A 19,509-nucleotide genomic window follows, 5' to 3' on the forward strand; every position below is an offset into this window, starting at 1 on the left:
ACTACTGCAGCCCCAACTACTACTACTACTACTGCAGCCCCAACTACTACTACTACTACTGCAGCCCCAACTACTACTACTACTACTACTACTGCAGCCCCAACTACTACCACTACTACTGCAGCCCCAACGACTACTACTACTACTGCAGCCCCAACTACTACTACCACTACTGCAGCCCCAACTACTACTACTACTACTGCAGCCCCAACTACTACTACTACTACTGCAGCCCCAACTACTACTACCACTACTGCAGCCCCAACTACTACTACTACCACTGCAGCCCCAACTACTACTACTACTGCAGCCTCAACTACTACTACTACTACTGCAGCCCCAACAACTACTACTACTGCAGCCCCAACTACTACTACTACTACTGCAGCCCCAACAACTACTACCACTACTACTGCAGCCCCAACTACTACTACCACTACTGCAGCCCCAACTACTACTACCACTACTGCAGCCCTAACAACTACTACCACTACTGCAGCACCAACTACTACTACTGCAGCCCCTATTACAACTATTACTACTGCAGCCCCAACAACTATTACTACTGCAGCCCCAACAACTACTACTACTGCAGCCCCAACTACTACTACTACTACTGCAGCCCCAACTACTACTACCACTACTGCAGCCCCAACTACTACTACTACCACTGCAGCCCCAACTACTACTACTACTGCAGCCCCAACAACTACTACTACTGCAGCCCCAACTACTACTACTACTACTGCAGCCCCAACAACTACTACCACAACTACTGCAACCCCAACTACTACTACCACTACTGCAGCCCCAACTACTACTACCACTACTGCAGCCCCAACAACTACTACTACTGCAGCCCTAACAACTACTACCACTACTGCAGCACCAACTACTACGACTACTGCAGCCCTAACAACTACTACCACTACTGCAGCACCAACTACTACTACTGCAGCCCCAACTACTACTATTACTACTGCAGCACCAACTACTACTACTGCAGCCCCAACTACTACTACTGCAGCCCCAACAACTACTACTACTACTGCAGCCCCAACTACTACTACTACTACTGCAGCCCCAACAACAACTACTACTACTGCAGCCCCAACTACTACTACCACTACTGCAGCCCCAACTACTACTACTACTACTACTACTGCAGCCCCAACTGCTACTACCACTACTGCAGCCCCAACTGCTACTACCACTACTGCAGCCCCAACTACTACTACTACTACTACTACTGCAGCCCCAACTACTACTACCACTACTGCAGCCCCAACTACTACTACTACTACTACTACTGCAGCCCCAACTGCTACTACCACTACTGCAGCCCCAACTGCTACTACTACTACTGCAGCCCCAACAACTACTACTTCTGCAGCCCCAACAACTACTACTACTGCAACCCCAACTGCTACTACCACTGCTGCAGCCCCAACTACTACTACTACTACTGCAGCCCCAACAACTACTACTACTGCAGCCCCAACTACTACTACTACTACTGCAGCCCCAACAACTACTACTACCACTACTGCAGCCCCAACTACTACTGCTACTGCAGCCCCAACTACTACTGCTACTGCAGCCCCAACTACTACTACTACTGCAGCCCCAACAACTACTACTACTACTGCAGCCCCAACAACTACTACTACTACTGCAGCCCCAACAACTACTACTACTGCAGCCCCAACAACAACTACTACCACTACTGCAGCCCCAACTACTACTGCTACTGCAGCCCCAACTACTACTACTACTGCAGCCCCAACAACTACTACTACTACTGCAGCCCCAACAACAACTACTACTACTACTGCAGCCCCAACAACAACTACTACTACTACTGCAGCCCCAACAGCTACTACCGCTGCTGCAGCCTCTGCAGCGGTGTCTGTTGTGAGAATGGGTTTGCTCCATTCTCTGCTGGGACTGATCCTGATGATTTTGTTTTAACTCCTTTTTTCATTTTCAGCCTTGAAGTTGCTGGAAAGTACATCAGCGTTTTTTATTCTATATTTACAGCAACATGATGTTAATATTTGTCCCAGTTATTTATTTCCACTGAATCACTCTTTTTTTTCTACTGCAGGCAGTAATAACTTAAGCTACAAAACCTTTTTGTATCAAAATGTGAATCAGTGAATTTAGGTAGTTCACTGTGCTGACGTTAATTGAGGTGAATTCTTTGGTGATGCTACTTATTTATTTAATTGTCTTTATTTATTTGCACATAAACAATAAATATTTATGGAGAGTAAAACATGTTTGCAAGTGTTTTTTTTTTCATTGAGTCAAAGTCATTTCTGTCGGACAATGATGTGATGTCGTGTCTTTGATGGAGCCTGGTCGTCCCCCGTAAATTCTTGTCAATAACTACAGTTCAATTCATTGATATGAATTGACACTGAAATGTCTCTCAAACCCTTGGTGCTAGGGTGAGGGGTAGAAGCAGGAGTTCAGCTCCATGGATTGATGAGACCCACTACTGTTGTGTCATCTGCAAACTCAATGAGAAGGTGTGCAGACATGGCTCCGCAGAGTGAACAGGAGAGGGCTCAGCACACACCCTGTGGCGACGCCATGTTCACGGTTCTGGAGGAGTTGGTCTTCAGCAGCCAGCTGCACAGTGATGTGTTGATCCCCAGGTGGAGCAATTTTTGTAATAGCTGCTGTGGGATTTTCGTGTTGAATGCTGGGCTAAAGTCTAAAAACAGCATGCTAATGTAGGAGTCCCTTTTTTCAAGGTTATTGAGGGCTGTATGAAGCGCAGTAGAGATGGAAACTTCAGTTGAGCGATTGGATCAATAAGCAAACTCGTATGGGTCCAGGGTGCTTGGGAGAACAGACTTGAGCCCGATATCAATTTTCTTTTCTTAGCCCTAGCCCTTCCTCTACACCAGGAGTGGCCAAAATGTGTGTTTCCGAGGGCCAAACACAACCACTTCAAGCGTGGAACACATAACCGCAAATAGTAATAGTTACTTTTTCGGTGTACATTTGCATTTTATTACATCATTCTAACATTAAATGTTAAAACAAACATTGACAGTGGTTAAAGCCTAGTTTTAGTAAATCAACAATTGCAGACACAAAATTGCAGCAAAATAGTGTAAACTGCTTATACTAGTGAGAGACATGAAGCTGGTCTTTGGACATTATTGGCCTATTCATGTGTTGGTTGCAGCTCGTATGTCACAAAGGTGTGAGTCAGTCAGTGACCTCTGAGTCTGGACTAGATGAGGGTCATGACACTAAAAGTCTGCTCACAGAAGTGCTACATTACCCCATTTTGGTAAGTTAAAACGCAGAGGGCTTATCCCTTTGGAAACAGAAGAGTTGAGAAATCCCTCCCAGACGGATGATCTGGTAGAAGAGGCTCTTGCTGGAAACCCCACTAAGGGAGTGAAAGGGCCTAGTTCTTTGTCTTGTCTATCTTTATTTTATTTTTTTTGCTTTATATATTTTAATTACTTTAAACAGATGAAAAATACATACGCATTACAGAAAAAACAAAACAAACCAAAGAAAAGAGGAAGGGGGAGAAGGGGAGGAAGAGGGGGGGGGGGGAGCTTAGGGGATGCAGCACACAATTATTACATTACAGTTGTTCTCACTAGTGTTCATTTATTTACTATTATGTGTTTGTATTTAATATTGGTTATTATTGCAATAATTATAATTGGCATAATTTTAACAACCAACATCATTTGTATAATCATATATATTTGTATTATACTATATTATATTTCATTATAATATATTTTTCTATCTTTTCTATATAACATATTTTATAATATATGTATGTATATATATATTTTCTACTATTTTTATTATTATTGTTATGTATTTATTTATTTTATCTTCATTATTTTCATATCCATAAAAATATGCATAAGAAATAGATATCCCTATATACATGCATATATACATACACATTACCGCACGTACATATATACACATACACACACCTGTATGCACATATATACATGCATTGTTATTGTTGTGCTACTGCATAAATAAGCTTGAGAACAACTGTATTACATAGTTACCTTTGCAATGAATGTAAATGGGATCTTTAAATGTCACACTGATATTTAAAATGATGTTCGTTATGTACCACAATCATACACATAAAAAAGCAAACAACATCAACACTATTTGGAGAATGCCGTTCTGACCAAGTCCATTATATCTTTACATTTATAATCTACATCCTGCAAAAAAGATCCAGCATGTTCCATTGCTGTCAAGTCCATGTCGTCCTTAGCCCAATTGTTTATGTGGAAGCAGTTTGGCTTTCTCACTTTCCAGTTCATTAAAATAATACGTTTTGCAGAAAGAAAACCAAGATTAAACAGATATTGTGTCACGGTTCTGTCTGTTATGTTCAGTTCCCCCTTGATTTTGCTTGGTGTTCTTGTCCTTAGTGTTTTATTTTGACTTGTCTGTTCTGTCCTTGTGATTTTGCTTTGCTTCCCCTTTGTTGATCACCTGCCCCGCCCTAATGTGTTTCACCTGTTCCCTGTTCCTTGTGTATTTAGACCCCTCTGTTTTCCCTTGTCTTTGTTGGATCATTGTCGTTCATGTCTGTGTCCTGGTTCAGTTTTGTGAGTTTTTGGTTTTTGCATTTTTGTCCTTGGATTTGTTCCATTAAATTTATTTTCAGTATTTTGGTTGGCTGCTTGCATCTGGGTCCTCATTCCACTTTCGCACCTCCAAACCACGACATATTGCAACTCATTAGATTTCACTTCTTCTACTTTGTTCCCCAGCACACATATCAGGGGCGATAAATGAAACTTCACATTAAATCATTTACAAATGAATTCCTCAACAAACAAACAAAATTCTCTAACCTTGGGGCAAAACCACAACAGATGTATTAAGGTGCCAGCTTCCCCACACCCGTGCCAACACGGGTCTGAAAACTCAGGGTTCATTTGTTTAAGTTTATTTGGAGTGAAATAAAGTCTGTGTATAATTTTAAACTGTATCAATTTGTAACTAACACATTTTGAAACATAATTGGATTTTTTGAGAATGACACCCCATTGATCTGTTGTCAGTGTTGCACTCAAGTCTCTTTCCCATTGGTCTAGAATTGATATATTGCATTCAAAGATAGATGGACATAATGTTTTATACACTTTTGATACAGCCTTTCTGCTGTTAGTCATTCTTTTCAATTGAAAATCAAGAGATGCATCCATACCATTGAGAGAATAATTAGATCAAATAGATTTTAGTTGTAAATATTGGAATATACACAAATGGTCTAAATTGAATTTTATTTGTAAATCCTGAAATGGTATTAACTGTCCATCTTTCACAACTTGGCCCAGACATGTAATATTTTTACTTTGCCAGATGTGGTTCGTAAGTGGCTTGTTGCCAGCTGTGAAAGATGGATTGTTCCAAAGAGGGCATGATGGGAGTAATAGCCCACTAATTCTGAGACGTTTTTGTAAGATTCTAGCAACTTCACATGAGAAGGTAATCAAAGGGTTCTTCATACATTTATCCAAGTTAGGGTAATACCATAGTGAGGCCAAAGACACATTTTTACATTTATCCTTCACCAGTTCTTGTTCTAACCATCTCCAACTGCCCACGACTGGAAGGTCAGTTTTATATGACCAGGACAATGGATACTGACAATTATGGGCTAAATATTACAAGAACATATCTGGTATTCCAAACCCCCATTGCGCCCTTGAGACACTTTTTTTTTTTTCAAATTAATCTTTGCCTTTTTTCCTCTCCATAGGAAATGTGATATATCCATCCATCCATCTTCTTCCACTTGTCCGTTGTCGGGTCGTGGGGGCAGCTGTTGGAGCTTCCCAAATCACATCGCACCAGCCCCTTATGGCTCCTCCTGCAGGTGGTGGGTCCACAGAAGGACGGCCTCACGATTAACCTGGCCTGTTGGTCTCTCATAAGGGGCTTCTGAACCGCTCTTTGTCTGACCCGTCACCTATAGGACCAGTTTGCCCTGGGAGACCCTACCAGGGGCACGAAGTCCCCGACAACAGAGCTCCCAGGATCATTCGGGTGCTCAAACCCCTCCATCACGTGAAGGTGGCGGTTCCAGGAGGGGAAAATGTGATATAGAGACATTAATATCCTTGAACCATTTCTGTGGTATTTTCAAAGGAATTGAGGAAAAGAGGAAAGAAAGACGTGGCAATACGGTCATTTTCACAATTTCCCCTCTTCCCCATATTGATATAGGCAAATTTGACCACCTTTTTCAATCTTCTTTTATTGTTTTTAAAAGTTTTGGCAAGTTTAATTCTGTGGTGGCCAGTCTTTGTTCATTTATTGTAGAGGAGGTTGTAACTCAAATATAGCCCACAAAGCACTCGCGGAGATCCAGTGTGCCGTTCAAACAATATTTATTCTCCGTGGTTGACCACAAATTGGGTTTTCTTTCATTTAGTTTATTACAAAACAGTATCTCCTCTCCTCCCCAACTACTGACACCCACACACTGCCCACAGGTGAGCTGATAAGGCTGCCTGATTAGGAGGGAGGGTCAGAGGTCACAAATAAAAAACAAAACAAAACATACTTCATTCCAAAGCAAATAAACTGGCCCCAACATCCCGGCCCCTAATTGTTGCAGCAGAGCAAAACAATTACAATTCTAGCACACTAGGGGGAGCCAAATCATCTCATTTATCATAAGAAAACTCAAATAGCCAGTATTTCCACATTTCAACGTATTTACAGGTCAACCAGAAAATCCGGATTTATTAGGTGACTTCTTTCTTGAAGTTAACAGTTCATCTGTGCTCAGTCTGCAGCTTCCATACGCAGACACAACTTATTTATTGGTCGTTGCAGAACATTGGTCTTTGTCTTGACCATCACACTTCTTACAAGTCCTTGAGAGTCTGGAAAGGTTTGCGTTACCCGACCCATCAGCCATGAATTTCTTGGTGCCGTTTCATCCATGATAATGACTAGGTCTCCAGTCTGAAGGTTATTTCTAATGTGATGCCATTTTACTCTTTGCTGCATTAAGGGGAGGTATTCTTTTGTCCATCTTGACCAGAACAGATCAGCTAGATACTGTGCTTGTTTCCACCTCCTTCTTGAATACATGTCTTCCTTCACAAAAACTCCAGGTGGCATTGTGTGTTTTGTTTTGAGGTGAAGGAGATGGTTAGGTGTAAGCGGCTCCAAGTCATTTGGGTCACTTGAGACAGTTGTTATTGGCCGATCGTTCAATATAGCCTCCACTTCAGTTAAGTTTGCAGCGTCTCATCATCTATTAGCTGTTGTCTTAGGATTGATGTGAGAATCTTTTTGACCAATCTTATCAATCTTTCCCATGCTCCACCATGATGGCAGCATGTGGGGGGTTGAATGTCCATTTGATTTCTTCTTGTAAGAATGCATTCTGAATTTTTTGGTGATTCAGTACTTTTAATGCATCTTTTAGTTCCTTTTGTGCTCCAACAAAGTTGGTTCCGCAGTCAGTTCTGATACTCTGGACATGTCCCCGTCGACATACGAATCTCCGTGTAACATTTATACAGGAGTCTGTTGTGAGCGAGTGAGCCACTTCAAGATGTACAGCCCTACTGACAAGGCATGTAAAAATAACACCCCACCGCTTCACTTGTGATCTTCCCCGTCTGACCTCAATAGGCCCAAAGTAATCTATTCCAACATGACTGAAAGGTGGTTGGTCTGGGCACAGACGGTCTTGAGGCAGATCTGCCATCTTTTGTTCTAAAGGTTTTGCCTGCATGCGTCTACAAAACACACAGTGCTTTATGATCTTTCTGGCCAGGGTATTAGCCTGTGGGATCCAATAGCGTTCACGTAGCCTGGAGAGCATGTAGTTCCTGCATAAGTGACCCACTGCCTGATGGATATGACGCAGTAGCAGGTCAGACATATGTGAGTGTCTTGGCAGAATTATGGGATTCTTTTGATCCACCGGCATTGCAGACTTGTTTATGCGACCTCCTACTCTTAGAATGCCCTTATCAATGGTTGGATCCAGATTGTGGAGACAATGCTTTGAGCCCAACCGTCTTCCGGTTCTGAGAAGTTGCAGCTCTTGTCCAAAGTGTCTGCTTTGTTCAAACTGAACCAGGGCTCTTTCAGCCTCCTTTATGTCATCCACTGTTAGAGTATGTACTTTTGCATCACACTTCTTCATCATCCCCCTTCTTGTACGTGTATCTTTTCCCTGAAGGTCGTCACATTTTTGTTTTTTTATTTGATGAAGCAGAGTTTTCCTTACTTTCAATATCCATGCAGCTGCTCTCAACAGTTTGTTCCAGGAGGAATAGTGGCTGATCAGTAAACAAAGTGGATTTGTGTTATCCACTTGCAACGTGTTAACTGTTACAGTTTTCCTCACTTCTGGATCTTCTACTGCTACTTCCCCTGGATCTTGTGAGTCATTTGGCCACTCATCCTTGTTTTTTCCCAGGAAAGGTGGACCTTCCAGCCATTTAGACTTAAGAAATGACTCCACATACAGCCCGCGTGTACCATCATCTGCCGGGTTTTCTTTGGAGTTTATGTGTCTCCATTGTCTTGTGTTGGACAGGTCATGGATTACAGCCACTCGGTTGGATACAAATGTATGAAACCTCTTGGTCTGATTGTGGATGTACCCGAGTACTGTCAAGCTGTCGGTCCAGAAGGTTGATTCTGTAAGTAACATGTGCAGCTCTCTTTTCAGCATTCTGTCAACCTTTACAGCTAGTGTGGCTGCTGACAGCTCTAGTCTTGGTATTGTGATTTGTTTGATTGGAGCCAGCCGGGCTTTTCCAAACACAAAAGCAACATGAATATCATCTTGATGGTTTGTGTATCTAATGCATAACCTGTTTCACTTGCGTCACAGAAATGATGAAGCTCAGCTGTCTTGACAGGGTCAAAATTGTCTGGCTTTAGACATCTTTTCACTTGAAATCCATTCAGCTGTTTGAGCTCTTCACACCATCTTTGCCAGGACTTTGAAAACTCATCCGGGATGATTTGATCCCACACCCATATTTACATTTACAGAGTTCTTGGAGGATCTGTTTGGCTTTGAGCACAAATGGGGCAAGAAAACCTAGCGGGTCATTGAGCTGACAGTTGATAGGATAGCTCGTCTGGTTGCAGGACGGATTTTGAGGGTAACCTTGAAGGTAAATGTGTCATCTTCAATGACTCTTTAATGACTCTTTAATGTATTCCAAGTGCCCTTTCAACTGGATGTGGCTCCTTTGGACTGTCTTTATCCAGATCCAGCTCTTTGACCACAGCAGCGCGATGAGACTCAGGTATTGTGTCAAGCACTGCCTAAAATAGGTAAGCTTGGGGAGGCCGGACACCCTTGTTTTGTAGATCTGAAAAGCCTAAAAGGAGATGACATTTTGATGTTCGTTTTAACGGTTGCTATAGGTTTATTGTGCATTGCCCTGACCCACTGAATACATTTAGGACCAATTTCGATAGTGCATTAAATAAATATGACCACTCAATCCGGTCAAACGCTTTTTCAGCGTCGAGGGATATTGCAACTGCTGGATGACTAAGAGATTCGGCTTCCGTAATTCCATGGTACAGCCTTCTCATATTTTGTGCCGATTTCCGTCCTGATATAAAACCTGCCTGGTCTAAATTTATAACTGATGGTATCATTTTTCCAAGGCGCATGGCAAGTATTTTAGTAAATATTTTATAATCACTATTTAGCAAACTCAAAGGGCGAAAATTTCCCATTTGTGTGTGATCTCTTCCTGGTTTAGGTAACAAAGAAATAACCGCTGTATTCATACTTTCAGGCATGGTCTGAGAGGCAGTAATGTCTTTATATAAAGTTAAAAGAATTGGGAACAGGAAGAATTTGTCAGTATAGTCAAAAAAGCTATTGCGCTTTGACATCATATCCTAACCATCTTCTAACCAGTTAAGGTGTCATTGAAGCTTTTCAGTAGAATGTTTAGTATGGTAATTTACTGAAATGCTACAGAAGCGCTACGTTTCTCTGAGCAGACCCTTGATGTTTCAGCTGTGAGTGGTTTGGTTATTGTCACTGCAGTGACAGCACGCGGGACACGGAGGTTAAAATATATCATGACTTTTATGTTGCCTCGCTGAGCCACAGCCGTGGGGGAGACAAAGCCACCGCATCCTCTCTCTCCTCCACAGCAGGAGCAAACCTCAGACTGTGGGGCTGTGCGAGCCATTTTGAATTCATTAATTAATTCACTTTGCCTGCTTTTGGATGGCCGCGTGTGTCTTCATACAGAACTGAACCTGACTCACTGTTTTGCTTCAAGTCACACCTAAGAACTATAAAAGAGCAACATGTTTCTCCCTCCCTTCAGTTCAGTCTCAGAGCCACTAAAGTACTAATTATCATATTTGTATTGTGTGATAAAACATTGTGCCAGCTGTGACGTGGACAAACACTTGCGCATCAGGTTCACATTCTTTTTGGCTGGATAATTGTGATGATTAAGACTGAATATTTTTATTCTGTGCCAAAGAATTTAAGCAAAACATTATGACGCCAAGAGAAAATGATGATGTTTCTATAGGAACAACCATATTTTCATCTATTTACAGTAGGTATCTTCAAAAATCCTCTGGTTAGGCCTAATGTACTAAAAAGAAAAAAACTATAGTCTGTCCCACCTCTGCAGGGCGCCATCGCTGTTGAGGTGGGACGCATTAAGACAGTCATTTGGAATTACCTAAAAGATCCTGAGGGTTATGGAACAAAAAGGTATAGTGGAATACCTAAAGAAATTTCCCCAGTAAGGAATTGAAGCCGTTTCCGTCACTGCAGAGATGAAAAGTGTCAAAGAAATCATCGTCATGACTGAGCTCAAGGGTTTGAAGAGGACAGTGTTTTTGGTGTTCAAACGATATTACATTTCATGTTTGTGTCCATATATTCACCATATTCAAGTGTACATAGACTATTACAATTTAACACTGTTTAGAGTCTGTGCCGTGGGTCAGTCCGTAGAGATTGTTCTATATTTATTTAATGCAGCTCTGTGGCAGCGCTGTGTCTTGGCAGTGAAGCTAACAAACCTCATGACATGGAGGGGCAGAGCGTCCCGTGACTTAGGGCCCATAGCACGTCTTTAGGCCGAGGCGCCACAAGGTCATAGATGAGGTTTGTGATGTACTGAAAGGCCAGTGCATTTTTTATTTTATTTTTTTATTTAGCCTTTATTTAACCAGGTTAGTCCCATTGAGATCTTAGATCTCTTTTACAAGAGAGACCTGGCCAAGATGGGCAGCAACACTTGGTTTCCATACATTTAAAAACATACACAACATTAGTTAAAAACATTCACACACCGATGATCTGGACTGGACTGACATCACAAGAGACTTGAAACTATTTAAAGAAATAAGGTCCGTGATTTTGAAGTCCTTCTGCAGGAGGTTCCATGTAAATGGAGCCGAATAACTGAAGGCAGTCTTTCCCAGTTCAGTCGCACAACAGGCACAACATAGTGCAAGGTGTCATTAGAACGAAGACTACGCTGACTCTGCTTCACTTTTAAAAGACAAGATAAATAAGAAGGCAGCCTTCCAAGAAGCGCCTTATGAATAAAAACATACCAATGAGAAAGTCGACGAGCCTGAAGTCCAACCCAATTCACTTTAGAGTATAACAAACAGTGGTGAGTAAGAGGTCGACAGTTGGCATTCAAAGCTCAAAGAAACAATGACCTCTTTAAAAATATATATATTCTAAAACCAACTCAAAGCCAGCTCAAAGACGTAAGAATTTACGAGATATGACAAAGTTATTTTTGCTCCCTGTCAAAAGGCGCAGCAGCAACATTCTGGACTCATTGCAGACGGAAACGTGTGCAACAAACGTAATAGTAATTAAAGGTTGTAGAGAAAATGTAATTTATGTGAAGGACCCACCCAGACCAACACCTTTACCTTTTGGAAATGCAGTTGTGGAACCAGTTTGTGCACAGTATTAATGAACGCTTACGCTTGTTATTGACTACTGTGACGATTAAAAGGGCGTGATGCATTCACTCATGAACATGAACAGAACGATCGTCATCACAGCGGTGCCTCCCAACATCACATCCACTTTAAAAGGAGACAGAAGAGACAGAGCAGCATCCACCAGCGAATACACTGAGGACATACTGAAGCCAAGCGAAGACTCCGACCATGAAGACTGCACTGAAGCTGCTCTTTCCTCTGGCCTTAACTGTGGCCCTCTCCATCAACTCTGGTAAATATCAGATAATTGTCCTGGTTTGTTTTCCTGTTTGGTCCTTGTTCCTTTGGTGTGACCAGCTTTTGTCTCTTGCAGTTTTTGGGCTCAAGTGTTTGACTTGTACAGACTCAACTTGTGCAAACACAATTTCTGTCACCTGCTCCAGTGAGACCCAGTGTGTCTCTGCCAACATAGGTATGTTCAAAGTTATTTTACTTCATCACCATATAATTATTTTTTTTATCTTTCAAGTACACAGAAGGAAGAGCTAACTCTTACTTGTCTTTGAATTGCCCACAGCGGTCACAGGAGGGAACAGTTTAGTCAAGAGCTGTGACACCAACAATTTCTGTGGAGGCCAATCTGGGACCAAGCAGTTTTCACTGGACGTGGGAACTGATCCGGTTTTGGCCAGAGCTGAATGCTGCAACACAGACGATTGTAACTCTGCTGCTGCAACCGGTGAGAGAGCGTTTTCAACAGGATTGATTTTACGTTTGCTAGCGCTTGGTTGTGACCATTTTTTGTTTGTGTGTGTGTGTCTTTCGACTCAGCTCTGGCAGATCCTGGAAGAACCACCAACACACTGACTTGCAAGATGTGCAATAATGGCGGGAATTGCAACAAAAACATAGACTGTAACGATCTGGAGACCAGATGCTTCGCATCCACAAGTAAGTTCTACGCAAGACCCAAAGCTGAACACCTGCAGGAACAGATCTCATAAAGAGCTGAACACCTGTAACAGCGTAATGTGTTGTGGTCAGAGCTGGACACCAACAGGAACATTCTCTTAGTAATAGGGATGGGACCATAACCAGTTTAAATGTCCACCACGGTATTCAAATGCTACAGTCTCAAAACATTGAGGATGTCCTGTCTGACGGTTTTAAACGGTTTCTTTTACACATTATTTCTCTCCTCCCCTGCCCCCATGGTGCACAGTGCATCACTCTTGGCTGTCAGTCTGTTGAGCACAGCTCGTAGGAGTAGCTTCTGTGACGGCAGGTTAGCTCACACAATAGTTACTGTCCTCTGTGGACATGATCGTGCGCTGGGCAGTAGCTTTGTTTCGATCCGTTTGCATTAAAAGCTGCCGAGGGAGAGAAAAAACTTTGGGACTTGAGTTTGAGCTTGAGTTGTATTAGACTGGTAGCTTGGTGATTTGAGTCCGTCATCCAGTCCGTTGTTTATCAGACATGTTCTATACAACTAGGGCTGGGCGATATATCGTATATCGATACTCAACCAAAATATACCGAGATATGACTTTTGGTCCATATCGGCCAGCCCTATGTACAACTGTGTCAGGAGATTAGGAGCTCAACTATTCAACCAAATATTCAAGATGCACTCGGTCTTATTTAGCGACAAACTCCACTGTCGGTTACAAGAGTTTCTGGCTGCTCTGTGCGTGTGTGTAACTGCTGCAGTAAAACACACATACCATATGGATCTTATTAGTGTAGTTTACAAACTGTAGACAATTAACCACAAAGAAATTACAATTTAGAACAAAATGACAGAAGAATGACAGTGTGAGATTGCATCTGTGAATTTGGCCAGAGTCACAGTGTGATGTGTTTAGAGCAGAGCTGGACACCTGAAGGAACATTTCTCATTTGTCATTGTTGTTTTTGCAGTACTGCCTCCTGGAGAAACGACTGCAGTCCCGGTTTATGGCTGTGCCTCAGAGAATGTTTGTGCTCTTGGAACTTTATCCACGTTCCCTCCGTTAGCGACTGTTGGCACCGTCCAAGGAACACCTAACTGCTGCCCTACGAGCGACTGTACTCACCTGACCACTACTACTGCAGCCCCAACTACTACTACTACTACTGCAGCCCCAACTACTACTACTACTACTGCAGCCCCAACAACTACTACTACTACTGCAGCCCCAACTACTACTACTACTACTGCAGCCCCAACAACTACTACTACTACTGCAGCCCCAACTACTACTACTACTACTGCAGCCCCAACTACTACTACTACTACTGCAGCCCCAACTACTACTACTACTACTGCAGCCCCAACAACTACTACAACTACTGCAGCCCCAACTACTACTGCAGCCCCAACTACTACTACTACTACTGCAGCCCCAACTACTACTGCAGCCCCAACTACTACTACTACTACTGCAGCCCCAACTACTACTACTACAACTGCAGCCCCAACTACTACTACTACTACTGCAGCCCCAACTACTACTGCAGCCCCAACTACTACTACTACTACTGCAGCCCCAACTACTACTACAACTGCAGCCCCAACTACTACTACTACTACTGCAGCCCCAACTACTACTACTACTACCGCAGCCCCAACTACTACTACTACTACTACTGCAGCCCCCACTACTACTACAACTACTGTAGCCCCAACTACTACTACAACTACTGCAGCCCCAACTACTACTACTACAACTGCAGCCCCAACTACTACTACTACAGCCCCAACTACTACTACAACTACTGTAGCCCCAACTACTACTACAACTACTGCAGCCCCAACTACTACTACTACTACTACTACAGCCCCAACTACTACTACTACTACCGCAGCCCCAACTACTACTACAACTACTGCAGCCCAAACTGCTACTACTGCAGCCCCAACTACTACAACTACCACAACTGCAGCCCCAACTACTACTACAACTACTGCAGCCCCAACTACTACTACAACTACTGCAGCCCCAACTACTACTACTACTACTGCAGCCCCAACTACTACTACTACTACTACAGCCCCAACAACTACTACCACTACTGCAGCCCCAACTACTACTACTACTGCAGCCCCAACTACTACTACTACTACTACTGCAGCCCCAACTACTACTACTACAGCAGCCCCAACTACTACCACTACTACTGCAGCCCCAACTACTACTACTACCACTGCAGCCCCAACGACTACCACTACTACTGCAGCCCCAACGACTACAACTACTACTGCAGCCTCAACAACTACTACCACTACTGCAGCCCCAACTACTACTGCTACAGCTGCAGCCCCAACTACTACTACTACTACTACTACTGTAGCCCCAACAACTACTACTACTACTGCAGCCCCAACTACTACTACTACTACAACTACTGCAGCCCCAACAACTACTACCACTACTGAGGCCCCAACTACTACTACTACTGCAGCCCCAACTACTACTACTACCACAACTGCAGCCCCAATTACTACTACCACAACTGCAGCCCCAACAACTACTACAACTACTGCAACCCCAACTACTACTACCACTACTGCAGCCCCAACAACTACTACAACAACTGCAGCCCCAACTACTACTACTACTACTGCAGCCCCAACTACTACTACCACTACTGCAGCCCCAACTACTACTACTACTACTGCAGCCCCAACTACTACTACTACTACTACTGAAGCCCCAACTACTACTGCAGCCCCAACTTCTACTACTACTACTGCAGCCCCAACTACTACTACTACTACTACTGCAGCCCCAACTACTACTGCAGCCCCAACTACTACTACCACTACTGCAGCCCCAACTACTACCACTACTACTGCAGCCCCAACAACTACTACCACTACTGCAGCCCCAACTACTACTACTACAGCCCAAACTACTACTACTATTACTACTGCAGCCCCAACTACCACGACTGCAGCCCCAACAACTACTACCACTACTGCAGCCCCAACTACTACTACTACAGCCCAAACTACTACTACTGCAGCCCCAACTACTACTACTACTACTACTGCAGCCCCAACAACTACTACTACTACTGCAGCCCCAACTACTACTACTACTGCAGCCCCAACCACTACTACAACTACTGCAGCCCCAACTACTACTACTACTACTGCAGCCCCAACTACTACTACTACTGCAGCCCCAACTACTACTAAAACTACTGCAGCCCCAACTACTACTACTACTACTGCAGCCCCAACTACTACTACTGCAGCCCCAACTACTACTACTACTACTACTGCAGCCCCAACAACTACTACTACTACTGCAGCCCCAACTACTACTACTACTGCAGCCCCAACCACTACTACAACTACTGCAGCCCCAACTACCACTACTACTACTGCAGCCCCAACTACTACTACTACTGCAGCCCCAACTACTACTAAAACTACTGCAGCCCCAACTACTACTACTACTACTGCAGCCCCAACTACTACTACTACTACTGCAGCCCCAACTACTACTACTACAGCCCCAACAACTACTACTACTACTACTGCAGCCCCAACTACTACTGCAGCCCCAACAACTACTACTACTGCAGCCCCAACTACTACTACTACTGCAGCCCCAACAACTACTACTACTACTGCAGCCCCAACAACTACTACTACTGCAGCCCCAACTACTACTACTACTGCAGCCCCAACAACTACTACTACTACTGCAGCCCCAACTACTACTACTACTGCAGCCCCAACAACTACTACTACTGCAGCCCCAACTACTACTACTGCAGCCCCAACTACTACTACTGCAGACCCAACTACTACTACCACTACTGCAGCCCCAACTACTACTACCACTACTGCAGCCCCAACTACTACTACTGCAGCCCCAACAACTACTACTACTACTGCAGCCCCAACCACTACCACAACTACTGCAGCCCCAACTACTACTACTACTACTACTGCTGCCCCAACTACTACTACAACTACTGCAGCCCCAACTACTACTACTACTACTACTACTGCAGCCCCAACTATTACTACCACTACTGCAGCTCCAACAACTACTACCACTACTGCAGCCCCAACTACTACTACTACTACTGCAGCCCCAACTACTACTACTACTACTGCAGCCCCAACTATTACTACAACTACTGCAGCCCCAACTACTACTACTACTACTGCAGCCCCATCTACCACGACTGAAGCCCCAACAACTACTACTACTACTACTGCAGCCCAACCTACTACTACTACTACTGCAGCCCATACTACTACTACTACTACTGTAGCCCCAACAACTACTACCACTACTGCAGCCCCAACTACTACTACTACTGCAGCCCCAACTACTACTACCACTACTGCAGCCCCAACAACTACTACTACTACTACTGCAGCCCCAACTACTACTACTACTACTACAGCCCCAACAACTACTACTACTTCTGCAGACCCAACTATTACTACTACTACTGCAGCCCCAACCACTACTACAACTACTGCAGCCCCAACTACTACTACTACTACTGCAGCCCCAACTACTACTACAACTACTGCAGCCCCAACTACTACTACTACTACTGCAGCCCCAACTACTACTACTACTGCAGCCCCAACTACTACTAAAACTACTGCAGCCCCAACTACTACTACTACTACTGCAGCCCCAACTACTACTACTGCAGCCCCAACTACTACTACTACTACTACTGCAGCCCCAACAACTACTACTACTACTGCAGCCCCAACTACTACTACTACTGCAGCCCCAACCACTACTACAACTACTGCAGCCCCAACTACTACTACTACTACTGCAGCCCCAACTACTACTAAAACTACTGCAGCCCCAACTACTACTACTACTACTGCAGCCCCAACTACTACTACTACTACTGCAGCCCCAACTACTACTACTACTACTGCAGCCCCAACTACTACTACTACAGCCCCAACAACTACTACTACTACTGCAGCCCCAACTACTACTGCAGCCCCAACAACTACTACTACTGCAGCCCCAACTACTACTACTACTGCAGCCCCAACAACTACTACTACTACTGCAGCCCCAACAACTACTACTACTGCAGCCCCAACTACTACTACTACTGCAGCCCCAACAACTACTACTACTACTGCAGCCCCAACTACTACTACTACTGCAGCCCCAACAACTACTACTACTGCAGCCCCAACTACTACTACTGCAGCCCCAACTACTACTACTGCAGACCCAACTACTACTACCACTACTGCAGCCCCAACTACTACTACCACTACTGCAGCCCCAACTACTACTACTGCAGCCCCAACAACTACTACTACTACTGCAGCCCCAACCACTACCACAACTACTGCAGCCCCAACTACTACTACTACTGCTGCCCCAACTACTACTACAACTACTGCAGCCCCAACTACTACTACTACTACTACTACTGCAGCCCCAACTATTACTACCACTACTGCAGCTCCAACAACTACTACCACTACTGCAGCCCCAACTACTACTACTACTACTGCAGCCCCAACTACTACTACTACTACTGCAGCCCCAACTATTACTACAACTACTGCAGCCCCAACTACTACTACTACTACTGCAGCCCCATCTACCACGACTGAAGCCCCAACAACTACTACTACTACTACTGCAGCCCAACCTACTACTACTACTACTGCAGCCCATACTACTACTACTACTACTGTAGCCCCAACAACTACTACCACTACTGCAGCCCCAACTACTACTACTACTGCAGCCCCAACTACTACTACCACTACTGCAGCCCCAACAACTACTACTACTACTACTGCAGCCCCAACTACTACTACTACTACTACAGCCCCAACAACTACTACTACTTCTGCAGACCCAACTATTACTACTACTACTGCAGCCCCAACCACTACTACAACTACTGCAGCCCCAACTACTACTACTACTACTGCAGCCCCAACTACTACTACAACTACTGCAGCCCCAACTGCTACTACTACTACTGCAGCCCCAACTATTACTACCACTACTGCAGCTCCAACAACTACTACCACTACTGCAGCCCCAACTACTACTACTACTACTGCAGCCCCAACTACTACTACTACTACTGCAGCCCCAGCTATTACTACAACTACTGCAGCCCCAACTACTACTACTACTACTACTACTGCAGCAGCCCCAACTACTACTACTACTGCAGCCCCAACTACTACTACCACTACTGCAGCCCCAACAACTACTACTACTACTGCAGCCCCAACTACTACTACTACTACTACTGCAGCCCCAACTACTACTACTACTACTACTACTACAGCCCCAACAACTACTACTACTTCTGCAGACCCAACTACTACTACTACTACTGCAGCCCCAACAACTACTACTACTACTGCAGCCCCAACTGCTACTACTACTACTGCAGCCCCAACTACTACAACTACTGCAGCCCCCACTACTACTACTACTACTCTAGCCCCAACTACTACTACTACTACTGCAGCCCCAACTACTACTACCACTACTGCAGCCCCAACTACTACTA

General features: G+C 44.1%; 1 pseudogene across 1 annotated transcript in view; it reads left to right on the top strand.

The window, feature by feature from the left end:
* The window catches only part of LOC306982490, a 220,868-nt pseudogene that overhangs the window by 28,554 nt on the left and 172,805 nt on the right, over positions 1-19,509 (top strand). The window lies entirely within an intron of this gene.

Source organism: Gobius niger, assembly GCF_951799975.1.
Source record: "Gobius niger genome assembly, chromosome: 24".
NCBI classification, from domain to species: domain Eukaryota; kingdom Metazoa; phylum Chordata; class Actinopteri; order Gobiiformes; family Gobiidae; genus Gobius; species Gobius niger.